Here is an 18,274-nt window from a genome sequence, read left to right as displayed (position 1 = left end):
TGCTTTGTTCCGCTGACGCGTGGGGTCAACTGACCGTGGACCCCAGTTGCCAGTGACTATAGGCAGAAAGATAGTGCATTTGTTTCCTGTGTTATGTGCAACTTTGAAAATTTATAAGTGGAGCTGTGTAGATCATAAATTTGTGAACTAAATTTCATAGTGTTCCTTAGGGAGTGTAGTATTTATGAAAAAAATGATACTAGCATTTGCAGTAGAAATTTTGGGAGATTTAAATAGAGATTTGAAATGTGTTTTTGAATGCATGCAAATTTGTTTATTTTATATCTAGAGTTCCTGTGCTCCAAAAATTATGAAATTTTTGTGGTAAGCTGTTCTTGTCATGTATGAACTCTGGTAAAAATTTGAGGATCAGTGCATGTGTAGATTTATAGTTATAGATTTTTCTTTTATAAATAGTTAATCCTTGTATGAATTTTTATAAATTATTTATGAATCCAAAATTCATGAAATTTGTTGGGGGTAATCCTAGTACCATAAGGATGCTAAGAAAAATAGGAAATCTGTTGCATGACACTTTCACTAGGGTTTTCTATTTATGCTACTTTAAGCCTTTCTGTCTTGTCATTTTTGTATAGAGTGTTTTATTGAATAAAATGGCATGAAATTTTTACAGTAGTCCTTTGATAGCATTAGTAAGGCACTGTAAATTTTTAAGAATTTTTGATGCACATTTGATATATATTTATTATTTAACCTATGTATCCAAATAAAATAATAAAGGCATATAAAGAAATAGTTTAGGCTTCACCATTATATTATCTTGAATGTATTTGGTATGCTTAAACTGTTGGTAGGCTTTATGTTGTCAAACTTTGAGGGATTACATGAAGTAGAAGTATTATTGCTTTAAAATGCAAATTTAAAAGGATTCCAGATAGATTCTGTAGTTTGATAAGTTGCATGATAAAGATGATGTTTGCTGTAAAAATGGCTAATAACAAAGTTGTAGATAATTTGATAAGCTTTCCAGAAAGCCCAGGATCACTGCATTTGGATTAGTGGAACTCCAGTTATGAGTGAAACAAGTAGCTGCTGTTTTGTGATATAGTAGATGCATTGTGGAAATAATTAATTAAATAATCGAGAAGAGATATGCACCTACTCAATAAACATGATGCACTTGTTAACACCATGCTGTTACGAATACTTATATGAATGCATTCATCATGTGTCATCATGCTATACTTGTACGCATGTATGCATTCGCAATACCTTATGCCATATTCATGCATCTAGGATCGGAGGAAGAGATAACGTTGCTGGAATTCGATGAAGCAGAGGAAGGGGACCAGCAGGAGAATCCTCAAGCCGTAGCTCCTGAAGGCGTGGAGCAGAATCCTGAAGAGCTTCCAGAGTGTCCTGACCACCGCCCTACTTCCTTTCTGCGAGGCAAGCCTCGGAGCATTCTAAGTCTCCTAGTATTTTACAAATGTTTACTTAAGTACTTATGATTGATGCATTAGGTTATAAGAGTTGAATGGAACCACTTAGTGCATATACATTCCTTGTCCAGATATTACACCTTTAACCAGTATAGGTCCAGGATCGAATATATGCTTAGCCATGCTTAGACCGGTAGAAGTCGGGTGATGTCCTGTCACCTGCGAGATATAGGTGGATACCGGAGCACGGTTGGCTATATTTGCTATCATAGAACAAAACCATGGGGTAAAAGAAAATCGAGACCGGGCAGGATGTCGATAGAGAAGCAACAAGACATGGAGGTCTTGGGTGTGGATCTATCCCCATCTGTGTCGATTAAGGACCGTACCGTTGTTGGCGCTTCTGACAAGATTGAACGCATGCCTCTCACTTAGCTAGTCGGATAACTCGTTCCGACCATGAAGCCGAGTAATTCAACTCAGGCCGGGACCCGTTTTGTTGTGTGCTCCTTTCGGGGAACGATCAGACTGAGCCTAAGGGCAGGCTAGGCCTGAACGTCCTGGCATCTGGTGTTCCAGATTGTGCGGCGCAGTACGGACCCACGAAATGTAGACCTGAGTTGTACCAAAGGTGACCTAATGCTGCCTTCGCGCGGTATGCCTAGGTTTGTGTTAGGAATAAATTCCTAGCTGGTTGAAATCGATTCGAATAGCCGTCTCTCCCGGATAGTGAGAAACTTGGCTAGTCCCAACATCGTAGTAACTGTGTTATGGAACATGATGGTTCGAATGAATATGGAAGTACAATACCTGCTATGGTTATTATTGTATGCTTTTAAATTGATATACCACATGTTTGGCACAGGATAGTTGCTAATCTAGAAATGGATAGTTATAATTAACTTGATAAAGGAATCGTAAGGGTCCAACTATGTCAATTGCTTTTATGCAAAATGTTGTCAAGCTACGTCCACTTATACAACCTTGCATAATCCTTGGAGTCATTTTATTTCTGGTTCATGACGGATAAGTCTAGCTGAGTACCTTCTCGTACTCAGAGTTTTATTTCCCATTGTTGCAGATGGCACTGTGTATCATGGTTATTGCAAGAGTTGCTTCTATCCCGCTGTGGATGAGGAGTAAGCCTTGGGCAGGCTTCTTTATTAATCCCTATCTTTGCTTTTGTGGACCGTGATCCTACTTGGCACTGTATCAAACTATGTTGGAAACTTTATTTTCGAACTTAATTGCTTCTGCTTTATCTATCAAACTCAGTTTGTAATAACTTTTATTCATACTCTGATGATGAAATGTATCTGTGAACTTTATGTAATATGTGAAATGTAGGTTGAATTATGTACGATCTTGGTTGTTGTAAATCGTTTATCGAGACTCATCGTGGTACTCGACGGACTACCAGGTTTATATGGGTTCAAGTATGACAGTGCGACCGCTTGCGGGCTGCCATTATACTTGTACTCTTATAAATTGGTCGGTTCTGCGACAGCTGGTATCAGAGCAAGATTCAACGTTAATTGTCACATGTGTATTTAAAACAAAAGTTTTTGTTTTCAAAAACTCTTCACTAGCAACTAATAGTTATATAATAGGTATTTGAAATCTAAAGTGTGCCAATGATTACTTTCCTTATGCCCAAATTAAGGACTATTAGGTGGCTATTTAAGTATTAACATGGGGGTTTTTACTTCGTCGTCCATACGGCGTGCTATTGTATGGATGCCATTCACTTGAGTGGTAATGTATGGATCAAATGCCTCTACGCCAAGGTAAGATGATGAGTGTATGACCGCAAGATGTGAGCGTGCGGTCGGGAAGAGTTAGCTTTGGTACGGCTATGTAGGCATGCTTTCATGTGTATATGGTACGTATTTAATTGTGGGTTAAAATTATTGTCGGGTAGCTTGATACGGAAGTATATGTATGGGTATACATATATGGAAGTATTTACAATTACATTCTGCATATTTCATTATGGGTTTAGGCCTGAAATGAAATTTTTATGCAGGTACACTAACAATGAAACGTGTAGCTCGACTAGTTACGCTATATATGAGAGAACGAATGTATGCCACCGTGTGTACCGTTAGAAACAAATTTTTCCTAAGTTTGTGAGGACGTACGGAACAAGCATGCATCATGATAATTACCAGTCACATAATTACATTGTTCCTCCCCTTATAAAATTCTTACTCGGTTATGTAACTCTTATCCATTATGGCATTGTCTCACCAAGTGGTACATGTTAATGGTGCAGATGGCACGCACAAAGCAGACCGCTCGCAAGTCCACCAGAGACAGAGCTCCCAGCCATCAGCTTGCTCCATGTACCCGTCAACGTCACATGTTTCTTGGGGAGTTTGGGATGCCTACACTCTTGTGGAGAGTGCTCAGCTATGTAGGCTATCCTGATAGAATGGAACCCCGCTACTTCTGGGCGAATGAGCAGTTGGGGGAAGGTCTCTTGGTTACTATGGAGGCCGTTGTTCGTCCCCGAGGTGACGATTCTGAGTGGACAGGTTGGTGTTATGAGTCAACTGGCAGGATTGCTGAAGAAGCAGCTGGCAGAGCAGCCTTTGGGATCCTGAGGGATATCATAGATCGTTTTCCTCAGGAGCTGGCAGCCGCTTTAGTTGGAGTCTTTCCGAGGGGCAACCCCTCCACTGACTCATGGCAGTAGGCAAGAGGAAGATCTTTGGAGATTGGTGCAGCAGAAGGGCAGAACAGTGATAACCCTGCCATGAGCGCCATGTTCGCAGTGATGAAGGTGTTAGATGGAGTAGAAGGTAGCCTAAGACGTGTGTCTGGTGCTCTTGGTCATGCCCGCGAGGACCGACGTCAGCTTTAGAGGGAGCATGACGCCGAGATTGAGAGGCTTAATGTAGAGATGGCTCAGTTAACTCACCAGAGGAATGCAGCCTGGTCTAGGGAAGATGTTCTGAGAGCTCAACAGTTTGAGCTAGAGCAGCAGCTGGCCAATGCGAAAGAATACAACGACAACCTACATGAGGAGGTGCATCAGCTGAATAACCAGCTCCACCCTTACGTTCTGCCTAGAGCCGCAGAGATGGATATAGAGGAGGACGAGGAAGAGGAAGAAGTGGAGCTTGAGGGAGGAGAGGATCCTATCTCTGACCTCGATAGTGATCATGATGAGGATTAGATCGCTTAGTACTTAGTGGAAGGGCTAATGTATCACCTTTGTTCATGTAATGGACCTATAGTTCGAATTTGGTATTGGTAATCCGACTATCATGTAATATTGTTAATCGCACGACTATCGCACGTTTGGTTAAACATCAATGCAATTCCAGTCCTTTGTTGGTGATCACGATTTAAATTTGCATGCGTTATGAGCACGATAAGTGGTCAAATTGGGGATGTCATGTTGCGAGAATGAATTGTTATGCCTCTATTTTTATTGTGAATTTGAGAATTTTCTCCAGTAATTTTAGTTCGGCATGATTATGATTCATCTGCAATCTCTTGACATCAACCAATAATCGCTTATTGTTGCAACTTCGCAGATGACGCGCACCCATGCTGGAGCTAGTGGCAGCCAGGATGGCAACCATGATGACTTGCCACCCCCACCGCCGCCGTCCGCTCAGGAGTTCTTTACCCAGTTCTTGGGGAGCCAAAGGACAATGGAAGAAGCTTTGCACCTCATCGCGTAAAACACCGCCCGTGGCCACCCACATCAACCAGGGGCCGAGCCAAATCAGCACAGTACATTCAAGGAATTTCTGGATATGAAGCCTCCAATCTTCAAGGTGGCTGAGGAACCACTGCAGGCTGACGAGTGGCTCAACACCATTGAGCAAAAATTTCGTCTGCTGAGGGTCACAGAGCATCTGAAAGCTGAGTATGCTTCTCATCAGCTGCAAGGACTAGCAGGGATCTGGTGGACACATTTCTTGTCGTCTTTGCCTGCTAATGCGCGAGTGACCCGGGAACAGTTCAAGCTGGCTTTTAGGGGACCTCATATTCCCCCGGGCCTAATGCGCATGAAAGCGGCTGAATTTATGAGGCTCACTCAAGGAACAAAGACTCTCACAGAATATATGCATGCATTCAACAACCTGTCTAGATATGCTCCAGGTTTTGTGGATATTGAAGAGAAAAAGATAGAGAGCTTCAAACGCGGTCTGGGTACTAAACTGATGAAGACTATGGCAAATTCTAGGTGTGCCACGTACAATGAGTTTATTAGTGATGCCTTGACCCAAGAAAACCACAACAACATGCATGCCGTTGCTAAGGGTCACAAGAGGGCATATGAGGCAGGTGCCTCCGGATCTTCCTAGTCGAAAGCGCCTATCACAGCTAGGCCACAATTCCGTCCACCTGCACCCAAGTTTAGGCCTCCACCACCTAAAGCTCAGAATAACAGACCACAGAAACCATTCCATAAGGCGTTCACTATTGCCTTACCAAAAGGGACTGGCAGTCAGGGAAGCTCCACCAGACCGAGGAATAATCAGCCATGTTTCAACTGCAACCAAATGGGTCATTGGGCCAAGGAATGCCCCCACCCCAAGAAGAATAGCAACCCAAATCAGAACAATCAGAGGCAGGCGAACGCAAGGGCATGTCTAGGATATGTGCATTATACCGCTATGGAGGAAGTGCCCGCTGGAGAAGTTGTCACGGCTGGTATGTTTCTCGTCAACAAGCATCCTGCTGTTGTTTTATTTGATTCGTGAGCTTCTCATTCATTTATGAGTCAAGCATTTGCATCTAGACATGATCAAGAAATAATTGAAGTAAGCAAAAGGGGTTATAATATAAGTTCAGCAGGTGGTACTGTTACTACCAAAAAGATAGTCAAAATGTGCTCATCTCTATACAAGGGAGGGAGTACACAATGGATTTGATAATATTGCCCGGGTTATCGATAAGTGTAATCTTAGGCATGAATTAGATGAAGTATCATGGTGTTCTTATTGACACTAGCACCCATACTATTATATTGAGAGAACCCATGGGAGGGAATGCTTTTCTAGTACCACTCTCCCACAATTTTGAACTCCAACATTTAGCTTGTGCTATCCAAACCACCACACTTTGTGATATCCCAGTGGTTTGTGAGTTTTCGGATGTATTTCCAGAAGAATTACCAGGTCTACCACTGGATAGGGACGTGGAATTTAAGATCGAGTTAGTGCCAGGTACGGCACCCATATCAAGAAGGCCCTATAGAATGCCACCCAATGAGTTAGAGGAACTTAAGGTTCAATTGCAAGATCTATTGGACAAGGGTCTTATCCAACCTAGCTCATCTCCGTGGCGATGTCCAGCCTTGTTTGTGAAAAAGAAGGACAAGTCACTGAGAATGTGTGTAGATAACAGACCACTCAATGCGGTGACCATCAAGAACAAATATCCATTGCCTCGCATCGACATCTTGTTCGATCAGCTAGCGAAGGCAAAGGTATTCTCCAAAATTGACTTGAGATCGGGCTACCATCAGATAAAGATCAGACCAGAGGATATACCTAAAACTGCTTTCTCTACTAGGTACGACTTATACGAGTATTTGGTTATGTCTTTCAGACTAACAAATGCTCCAGCCTACTTCATGTACCTGGTGAACTCGGTATTCATGCCCCGAGCTCGACAAGTTCATGGTCGTGTTTATCGATGATATATTGATTTATTCAGAAAATAAGACGGATCATGAAGAACATCTGAGGATTGTCCTATCCAGACTGAGGGAGCATAAGCTATATGCAAAGTTTAGCAAATGTGAATTTTGGTTGAGTAAAGTACCTTTCTTAGGTCACATCTTATCAAGTGATGGAATCTCTGTAGACCCATCAAAAGTACAAGAGGTCATGGATTGGAAAGCCCCAACTTCGGTTCATGAAGTTCGGAGTTTTCTAGGGTTAGCAGGATATTATCGTTGTTTCATTCCAGATTTCTCAAAGATAGCTAAGCCTATGACCAGACTACTTCAGAAAGATGAGAAGTACAAATGGACACCAGAATGTGAAACAACTTTTCACACCCTCAGAACTTTGTTGACTACAGCACCTGTGCTGGCACAACCAGACATTGAAAAGCCTTTCAATGTATTTTGTGATGCATCAGGCATAGGTTTGGGAAGTGTGCTTATGCAAGAAGGAAGAGTTATTGCATATGCTTCTCGGCAATGGAGGAAACATGAAGTCAACTACCCTACACATGATTTAGAACTTGCAGCAGTTGTTCATGCATTAAAGATATGGAGACATTATTTGTTGGGCAATATATGTCATATATATACTAACCACAAAAGTCTTAAGTATATCTTTACCCAACCAGAGCTGAACATGAGACAACAAAGATGGTTAGAATTGATTAAGGACTACAATTTAGAAGTGCATTACCATCCGGGTAAAGCAAATGTAGTAGCCGATGCACTTAGTCGAAAGTCCCATTGCAACACTGTGGAAGCATTATTGGAGGATGGATTCAACTTGTTACATCCTGCTGTACTACACAATATCACAATCAGTTGTTCACTTGAGAGCAAAATCATAGAACTACAGCAGACGGATGTAGGAATAAGTCACATCAAGAGAAAAATGCAAGAGCAAGAAATCAAGCATTTCAAATTGGACGAAAGAGGTGTTTTATGGTTTGAGGACCGACTTGTGGTACCAAAAGACCGTGAGCTAAGGAATCAAATTTTAGATGAAGCTCACTCGTCCAAATTGTCTATCCATCCGGGTAGTAGTAAGATGTATCAAGATTTGAAAACCCGTTTTTGGTGGACTAAGATGAAGAAAGAGATCGCAGCCTATGTTGCTAGGTGCGATAACTGCAGTAGAGTAAAAGTTGTCCATATGAAATCTGCCGGATTACTTCAGCCATTGCCTATTCTAGGATGGAAATGGGAGGAAATCAGCATGGACTTTATCACAGGTCTTCCAATGACGCCACAAGGTCACGATTCAATATGGGTTATTGTTGATCGTCTCACCAAGTCAGCACACTTTATACCCGTGAACACACGGTATATAGTTGGGAAATATGCTAAGATATATGTTTCCTAGATCGTGAGACTGCATAGAGTACCTAGGACTATAATCTCAGATCGAGGACCATAGTTCATAGCTCGTTTCTAGGAGCACTTACACCAGGCTTTGGGAACCAAGCTAATCAGAAGTTCGGCATATCATCCGCAAACTTCAGGACAGATGGAGCGAGTGAACCAAATACTAGAAGATTTGCTTAGAGCTTGTGTTATATCTTCAAAAGGTTCATGGAAGAAATGGTTACCTTTAACTGAGTTCTCCTATAACAATAGTTATCAAGCGAGTATCAAAATGGCTCCATTTGAAGCATTGTATGGCAGAAAATGTAGAACTCCATTGAATTGGATTGAGCCCGGTGAAAGGAGATACTTTGGTATTGACTTTGTCAATGAAGCCGAAGAGCAAGTACGTATCATCCAACAACATATGAAGGCAGCTCAATCAAGATAAAAGAGTTATGCTGATAGAAGAAGAAGACCACTGACATTTGAAGTGGGTGACTATGTATACTTGAGAGTATCACCCATGAAAGGTGTGAAGAGATTTGGGATGAAAAAGAAGCTTTCACCAAGATATGTAAGGCCATACAAAATTGTGGAACAAAAAGGAAATGTTGCGTATAAGTTACAACTTCCACCAGAGATGAGTGCAATATTTGATGTCTTCCATGTTTCTCAGTTGAAGAAATGTCTTTGAGTACCTGAAGAAGCTATTGCACCCACCAACGTGCAGCTTCAATCGGATTTGACCTATGAAGAAAAGCCAATTCGAGTATTAGAGGAGATGGAGAGAGTAACACGGAGTAAGATTATTAAGTTCTATAAGGTGGTGTGGAACAATCATAGTGAACAAGATGCTATGTGGGAAAGAGAAGATTATTTACGAGAAGTTTATCGCGCCTTTTTCCAAGAATGGTAGGTCTTGCAAATCTCGGGACAAGATTTTTATAAGGGGGAGGGGCTATAACACCTCGGGTGTTAGCCTTGCATAACTTGACTTGCATAACATGAGCATGATCATCAAGCATTCATAAACAAGCATTTACAATTGAAACATTTGATTGAAACATCTGCAACGTTTGCTTGTTATCGCATGTTTCTTGAACATATGCAACTTTTCTCATTATTTCATGTCTCCATGTGTATATGCATATGATCATGAGTGTACACATGTACTTGGTGGATGTGAGTCACACAAACATGTAGCAACACCTAGGTTAGCAAATAGGACTTTGTTCATGGTCACCTTTCATGAACCAACACTTAAGCTTTCATGTGATTACACTAACTAGCTCTATGAGTGACCACTACATGAAATGATTGAATGACCTTGCAAATTGCTTAAACATGTTTAGAGTATCATTATGAACAACTTTGATATTCATGGTTAGGGGTAATTAGGTCATTAAGCCATGCTTTGAAGTGTATCATCATTTAAATGTGACATGTTTGACCAAGTTTGAACTAGGTGCTAGAGACCTTGCATGGATGAGGTCACTAAAGCAAAGTTGTAGTGTTTGGCAAGGGGAACAACTTTAATTTTTAGGTCATTGACTGATTTAGCTTCTAACATGATTGAATTTGGATCACAAAAATCATCAAAGCAATGATTTCAACACTTAGCAAATTTCACCAAGTCTTTTTCGGTTGACAGCTGACAAGCTCGATTTTGGATGGATTTTTCTCGGCACTGGTTGTGAATTAGCACTGGGTCCTTGAATAGAAATTTGAGCTGGAACATAGGTCTACAATTTCGGTTTAGATTATGCGCGCTAATTCTTCACGTATTGGAAGATCGAGCTTCGCAAAAACGCGCTGTCAGGCTTCTTCGCGGACTCTGAACCGACTGAATCGGGTGATTCAGTGGCCGACCGCCTTTAGGCCATGGCCGCCGCGTGGAGGAGAAGAGGCCGCGCGTCGCCTCTGCTCTGCCCAGCCAGGCCATGTCGGGCCAGTGAGCGCCTTCAACACCCCCGCGCTCGCCCGCATCGCCCTGCGCTTCCCATTTCGCTTTTCTGGCTTTCTCCTTCACCGCAGCGCAGCCGCCGAGCGTCCGCCGTGCCATCGCCATCGCAGACGCTCCGCCGAGCTCGCCTACGCTCACCACCACTCCATTCGCCAATCAGTCGCGCTCGCAGCTCCGCCTCAACCATCCCCACCGTTTCCACCTTGCAACGCCCCCATCTATGCCCTAGGTGAGCCGTGTTTAGCTTTGCACCGTCGCGGGTACGCCCTCGTCGGAGTGCCGCCATGGCCGCTGCAGTGGCCGTGCTTCTTCGGAGCAGCTCCCGCCATCTAGGTTGCTTAGTCACAGTCGCAGGGTTGCCGTAGTTCTGTAGAGCACGTCGCTTGGCTTCGCCGTGGCCGGAAACAGCCACCACACGTCGAGCAGCACCGCCGTGCCGCCATGGCCGACACCGTCGTCCTTCGTGCCGGTGATTCGCCCGCCTAGATAGCCTAGCGTGTGCGCAAGGTCTAGAGGGTCACCGTAGACTAGGTGCCATCGCCGGTGAAGCTCGCCGGCGACGAGCCGTGGCCGAACAGCATCGTTCCAGCGCCGCTGCCCTGCTTTGTTCCGCTGACGCATGGGGTCAACTGACCGGTGGACCCCAGTTGCCAGTGACTATAGGGCAGAAAGATAGTGCATTTGTTTCCTGTGTTATGTGCAACTTTGAAAATTTATAAGTGGAGCTGTGTAGATCATAAATTTGTGAACTAAATTTCATAGTGTTCCTTAGGGAGTGTAGTATTTATGAAAAAAATGATACTAGCATTTGCAGTAGAAATTTTGGGAGATTTAAATAGAGATTTGAAATGTGTTTTTAAATGCATGCAAATTTGTTTATTTTCTACCTAGAGTTCCTGTGCTCCAAAAATTATGAAATTTTTGTGGTAAGCTATTCTTGTCATGTATGAACTCTGGAAAAAATTTGAGGATCAGTGCATGTGTAGATTTATAGTTATAGATTTTTCTTTTATAAATAGTTAATCCTTGTATGAATTTTTATAAATTATTTATGAATCCAAAATTCATGAAATTTGTTGGGGGTAATCCTAGTACCATAAGGATGCTAAGAAAAATAGGAAATCTGTTGCTTGAAACTTTTCACTAGGGTTTTCTATTTATGCTACTTTAAGCCTTTCTGTCTTGTCATTTTTGTATAGAGTGTTTTATTGAATAAAATGGCATGAAACTTTTACAGTAGTCCTTTGATAGCATTAGTAAGGCACTGTAAATTTGTAAGAATTTTTGATGCACATTTGATATATATTTATTATTTAACCTATGTATCCAAATAAAATAATAAAGGCATATAAAGAAATAGTTTAGGCTTCACCATTATATTATCTTGAATGTATTTGGTATGCTTAAACTGTTGGTAGGCTTTATGTTGTCAAACTTTGAGGGATTACATGAAGTAGAAGTATTATTGCTTTAAAATGCAAATTTAAAAGGATTCTAGATAGATTCTGTAGTTTGATAAGTTGCATGATAGGGATGATGTTTGCTGTAAAAATGGCTAATAACAAAGTTGTAGATAATTTGATAAGCTTTCTAGAAAGCCTAGGATCACTGCATTTGGATTAGTGGAACTCCAGTTATGAGTGAAACAAGTAGCTGCTGTTTTGTGATGTAGTAGATGCATTGTGGAAATAGTTAATTAAATAATCGAGAAGAGATATGCACCTACTCAATAAACATGATGCACTTGTTAACACCATGCTGTTACGAATACTTATATGAATGCATTCATCATGTGTCATCATGCTATACTTGTACGCATGTATGCATTCGCAATACCTTATGCCATATTCATGCATCTAGGATCAGAGGAAGAGATAACGTTGCTGGAATTCGACGAAGCAGAGGAAGGGGACCAGCAGGAGAATCCTCAAGCCACAGCTCCCGAAGGTGTGGAGCAGAATCCTGAAGAGCTTCTGGAGTGTCCTGACCACCGCCCTACTTCCTTTCTGCGAGGCAAGCCCCGGAGCATTCTAAGTCTCCTAGTATTTTACAAATGTTTACTTAAGTACTTATGATTGATGCATTAGGTTATAAGAGTTGAATGGAACCACTTAGTGCATATACATTCCTTGTCCAGATATTACACCTTTAACCGATATAGGTCCAGGATCGAATATATGCTTAGCCATGCTTAGACCGATAGAAGTCGGGTGATGTCCTGTCACCTACGAGATATAGGTGGATACCGGAGCACGGTTGGCTATATTTGCTATCATAGAACAGAACCATGGGGTAAAAGAAAATCGAGACCGGGCACGATGTCGATAGAGAAGCAACAAGACATGGAGGTCTTGGGTGTGGATCTATCCCCATCTGTGTCGATTAAGGACCGTACCGTTGTTGGCGCTTCTGACAAGATTGAACGCATGCCTCTCACTTAGCTGGTCGGATAACTGGTTTGACCGCGAAGCCGAGTAATTCAACTCAGGCCGAGACCCGTTTTGTTGTGCGCTCCTTTCGGGGAACGATCAGACTGAGCCTAAGGGCAGGCTAGGCCTGAACGTCCTGGCATCTGGTGTTCCAGATTGTGCGGCGCAGTACGGACCCACGAAATGTAGACCTGAGTTGTACCAAAGGTGACCTAAGGCTGCCTTCGCACGGTATGCCTGGGTTTGTGTTAGGAATAAATTCCCAGCTGGTTGAAATCGATTCGAATCACCGTCTCTCCCGGATAGTGAGAAACTTGGCTAGTCCCAACATCGTAGTAACTATGTTATGGAACATGATGGTTCGAATGAATATGGAAGTACAATACCTGCTATGGTTATTATTGTATGCTTTTAAATTGATATACCACATGTTTGGCATAGGATAGTTGCTAATCTAGAAATGGATAGTTATAATTAACTTGATAAAGGAATCGTAAGGGTCCAACTACGTTAATTGCTTTTATGCAAAATGTTGTCAAGCTACGTCCACTTATACAGCCTTGCATAATCCTTGGAGTCATTCTATTTCTAGTTCATGACGGATAAGTCTAGCTGAGTACCTTCTCGTACTCAGGGTTTTATTTCCCATTATTGCAGATGGCACTGTGTATCATGGTTATTGCAAGAGTTGCTTCTATCCCGCCGTGGATGAGGAGTAAGCCTTGGGCAGGCTTCTTTATTAATCCCTATCTTTGCTTTTGTGGACCGTGATCCTACTTGGCACTGTATCAAACTATGTTGGAAACTTTATTTTCGAACTTAATTGCTTCCGCTTTATCTATCAAACTTGGTTTGTAATAACTTTTATTCGTACTCTGATGATGAAATGTATCTATGAACTTTATGTAATATGTGGCATGTATGTTGAATCATGTACGATCTTGGTTGTTGTAAATCGTTTATCGAGACCCATCGTGGTACTCGACGGACTACGGGGTTTATATGGGTTCAAGTATTACAGTGCGACCGCTTGTGGGCTGCCATTATACTTGTACTCTTATAAATTGGTCGGTTCTGCGACAATATTGTCATGGCGAAGGTTGTTGGTTTGTCTATGGTGATAGTGAGGCCAGTGGGTATGGTTTCACTGGCACCATGGCCGAGCGTGGTTGGGGGGCTCTACCTGGCTGTAAAATGCCAAGTATTTCCCGTCTGCCTATTTTGCAAGTGATCTTGGATGACAATGGTAATGATGGTGAGGAGAAAGAGGGGAGCGAGGGCTCTGAGGAGGTGAAGATTGATGGGTCTAGTTCCTCTAGTAGCCATAGTGAGTCTAGCGTGAGCGGTGATGACGATGATAAAGACGATGAGGGGCACGACAAATCGGATAAACCTCGGACTGTTGGTTTTGAGGAGCTCAGGTTTCAAGGTGGCAGAGCTAATGAGGGGAGGGAAGTTGTGTCTTGCCAGACCGGATCTAGGTCGATGCCTCGTCGTCATCGCGTGCATATCATGCGGGAGGGACATGAGGTTGCTACCGATGAAGATGAGCCTAGAACTAGTACGTGCAAGCATGCTCTTGGCAAGGCTAGCCGTAGTGGTTTGAGGCATTTCACTATCTCCTGTGGTGCTGATGAGCCTAAGATTGACCTTTTCACCAGCCTAGACCTCCGTGATTGCCATCTTATTGGGACTGAAGAGGAACGTCGGTTCTTGGCAGGGACCTATAGCCGGATTTGTATGCCAGAGGTGGAGTTTTTGATGTCCCATGAGTCAGTGGATCATTTGACTAAGGATGTCGAGGTGGCTAGGGTTAGAGCCATTATGCTTGCTCAAGCTACGTGTCGGCGCCATGGTCATGTTGAGACTGAGCTAAAAGAGCGAGTTGCGTCATTGGAGAAGGAGAAGGTTGACCTGAAGGCTAGAAACAAGGAGCTGTCTAGGCAAGTTGGGTCGGTTGAGGCCTCGATTGCGAGGAATAAAGCTTTGGTTAAAGATGCGGAGGCGTGTTTAAGTCATAATGTTGATCTTAACGCGGAGCTTAAAATAAAGGACGAGGATCTGAGGAAGGCTAAGTATTCTTGCAAGAAGGCTAAGGAGTTGGCGAAGGAGAATGCTAGAAAGTTGGAAGACTCGCATGCCACTTTGCTTGCCTGTATGCTGGAGGCGAAGGTTGCCATCGATATCGCTTTTTAAGGGCGGCGCGGAGTCAAGCGGAGTGTTACCCGAAGCTAATCTTGCTGCGTTTTCAGCATGGCTTCAGGCGAAGCTTGGCCAATTTTATCAACTGTTGGAAAATGTTGCTAATTTTGGGGCTTATGGGGCTACCCTCGCCATTGCGAGGTCTTTTCAGGCCACTAGATGTGATCATTTGAAGAGGCTTGGGCGGGTTAACCATAACTTTCCCAGTCTAGCGGATGTACGGGGTGCTGCTAATGACCGGCTTTGTAAGAATGTTGTCGCATTCTTCTTGACAATGTTTTTGATAGAGGGCGAGGGTCGGGCTTTGGCCTTTGACAAGGCAGCGGCTAGCATTCACGAGGTACGTTGGGGCTTTAATCTTGTTGTTTTTTCTTCCTTCCCCCCTTTTTTATGTTGCTTATGGTTTTGTTTATTTTGTTAGCTGAAGCAGCCCTAGGATGCTCCGACCTCTGCTCCTGGAACTGGTGAGGTAGGGACCTCTTTGACAAGCATGAGGGCCACGACATCTATTGTTGGCGAGGTTTCTGCCAGCGAGATCGCTGCTGGGGTTGGTCGCGAAGGTGTGGAAGCAGGCCTTGGAACCTAGGAAGCATGAGTTGATGGAGCGCCAGCCACAGAAGCCATGGATGTCGATACTACAGGGCAGGTTTGATGCGCGTGTGCATCGTAGTTAGGATGGCGGCACTTTTTGGAAAACAATTGGTGTGCCTCCCTACAGGGATCTATTTTTGGTTGGTGATTGACAGTTGCCCTCATTGCGCAGGTTCCTATGGGGCCTGCACGTGAAGTGTTGGATGTTTTGCCCTTGATGTTAAATCATTAGGATACATTTATTTCTGGCGCATCATGGCGCGTGCTAGTCTAAGTTTCCCTCGTTGTCGTTCGATCGTTTTTGGTGGGCGAAACTTGCTTTATATGATAAGAAAAATTAGGAGGCGAGTAGGTTTTGGCAGAACGCGGACCTTACGAATCGTCAGTCAGAGCGCTTGCTTTTTGGTTCGGGTGCTGCTTTGGGGGTGTTGGATGATGTTGATGATGAGGATGCTATAGACTTTATTTTTGGGCGAGGGCGCCTGAGTCCGGATGCCGAGGGAGAGTTGAAGGTGCCTAAGCTAAAGCCATTGGAGCTTGATGAGCATGACCATCGGTGTATGTACCGCGCGAGGGTTTTGGAAGGTGATTTGCCTTTGGTTCATGCGGCACCCATTCTTTGGGGGCTAATTGTAAAGGTTGACGGGTCAAGCGGGGTGAGGGTTTGCAGGTGGTTGTGGATGATGTAGCTGAGTTTGTGGAGGGTGTAGCAGATGAATTGGTTGAGAGTGTGCTTGAAAATACAGTTATGGAGATGGCAAGGAAGGTGGCATGTGAGGTGTGTTTTGAAGAGGATGCTCCCGATGTCTGGGAGTTTCGACGCCGAGGGTCGACTTGAAGTCTGTTTTTTATCGATGTAACAATTGTTGTTGTACTTGTTGTAATTTTGACATGTTGTTGGAAGCCCCATTGAGGGTTCCAATTGTTGTAAATATTATTTGGTGTTGTTTAATTGACGAGTCTTGATATGGTGCGATTTTGTTGTCGCTTTGGTTCACGGCGATGCCTCCTTTTCTTTTGTAGGCAAGGCTTGCTGCTTTTTGTTTTCTAAAACCTGGCGTGCTGCGACGCCCCCTTTTCTTTTAGGCGAGGCTCGCTGCTTTTTGTTTTCTAAAACTTGATGTGCAGTGACGCGCCCTTTTCTTTTAGGCGAGGCTCTCTGTTTTTTGTTTTCTAAAACTTGACGCGCAGCGACGCCCCCTTTTCTTTTAGGTGAGGCTCGCTGTTTTTTCATTTTTTGAAACTTGACGCGCAGCGTTGCCCCCTTTTCTTTTAGGTGTGGCTCGCTGTTTTTTGTTTTCTAAAACTTAACATGCAGCGACGCCCCCTTTTCTTTTAGGCGAGGCTCGCTGTTTTTTGTTTTCTAAAACTTGAAGCGTAGCGACGCCCCCTTTTCTTTTAGGCAAGGCTCACTGTTTTTTCATTTTCTAAAACTTGATGAGCAGCGATGCCCCCCTCTTCTTTTAGGCGAGGCTCACTGTTTATTGATTTATAAAACTTGACGCGCAGTGACACCCCCTTTTCTTTTCGGCGAGGCTCACTGCTTTTCATTTTCTGAAACTTGACGCGTAGCGACACCCCCTTTTCTTTTAGGCGAGGCATGCTGCTTTTCGTTTTCTGAAACATGACACGTAGCGTCGCCTCCTCTTCTTTTAGACTAGGCTCACAATTTTTTGTTTTCTAAAACTTGACGCGTAGCGATGCCCCCTTTTCTTTTAGGCGAGGCTCACTGCTTTTCGTTTCCTAAAACTTGACGCGTGGCGTCGCCCCCTTTTCTTTTAGGCGAGGATTGCTGTTTTTTGTTTTCCAAAACTTGACACGCTTTGGGTGAAAATAGAATGAGAGAAGAATGTTGGGTTTGACTTTATTTTCTTTGACATCGGGGGTTACATGGCAGTGCTAGTTCTAAAGACATCGGGGGTTTGCATGGTCAACTTTTTTGATTGTCGTCTTCGTGGAAGATGATGCGACAGCTTCGCTGCTACTCGCCGATAAATAATGAACCTTGGTGAGCCCTCGGTGATTTGTTGTCGCCTTGGTGATGGAGGTACCAGTTGATGCTATCTTGGTTGGCCGTGGGGGTCACAGGTTTCCTTCTTGTGGAGCTTGGACCCTGCGAGGCTCGCACTGCTCTGAGCACGAGTTTCTCCTAGAGCGCCTTCTTGTTCTTGTTCTTAGCGAAGCTTATTTGGCATGTGGCTGATTGCCTCGGGTGGGGTTTGCATTTTGTGAGCCCCTGGCGCTTTGCGAGGGTGCTCACTTGTTTTAACCTCTGTGTCCGTCCTTGTCTTGAGGGTGGGTGGGGTTTGCTTTTTGTGAGTCCCTGACGCTTTGCGAGGGTGCTCACTTGTTTTGACCTTCGCGTCCGTCCTTATCTTAAGGGTGGGTGGGGTTTGCCTTTTGTGAGCCCCTAGCGCTTTGCGAGGTGCTCATTTGTTTTAACCTCCATGTCCATCCTTATCTTAAGGGCAGGTGGGGTTTGCTTTTTGTGAGGCCTTGGCGCTTTGCGAGGGTGCTCACTTGTTTTGACCTCCGTGTCTGTCCTTATCTTAAGGGTGGGTGGGGTTTGCTTTTTGTGAGCCCCTGGCACTTTGCGAGGGTGCTCACTTTTTTTGACCTCCGCATTCGTCCTTATCTTAAGGGT

Source organism: Miscanthus floridulus, chromosome 14, assembly GCF_019320115.1.
Source record: "Miscanthus floridulus cultivar M001 chromosome 14, ASM1932011v1, whole genome shotgun sequence".
Classification (NCBI taxonomy): domain Eukaryota; kingdom Viridiplantae; phylum Streptophyta; class Magnoliopsida; order Poales; family Poaceae; genus Miscanthus; species Miscanthus floridulus.
Note: the sequence above shows the minus strand (reverse complement) of the source record.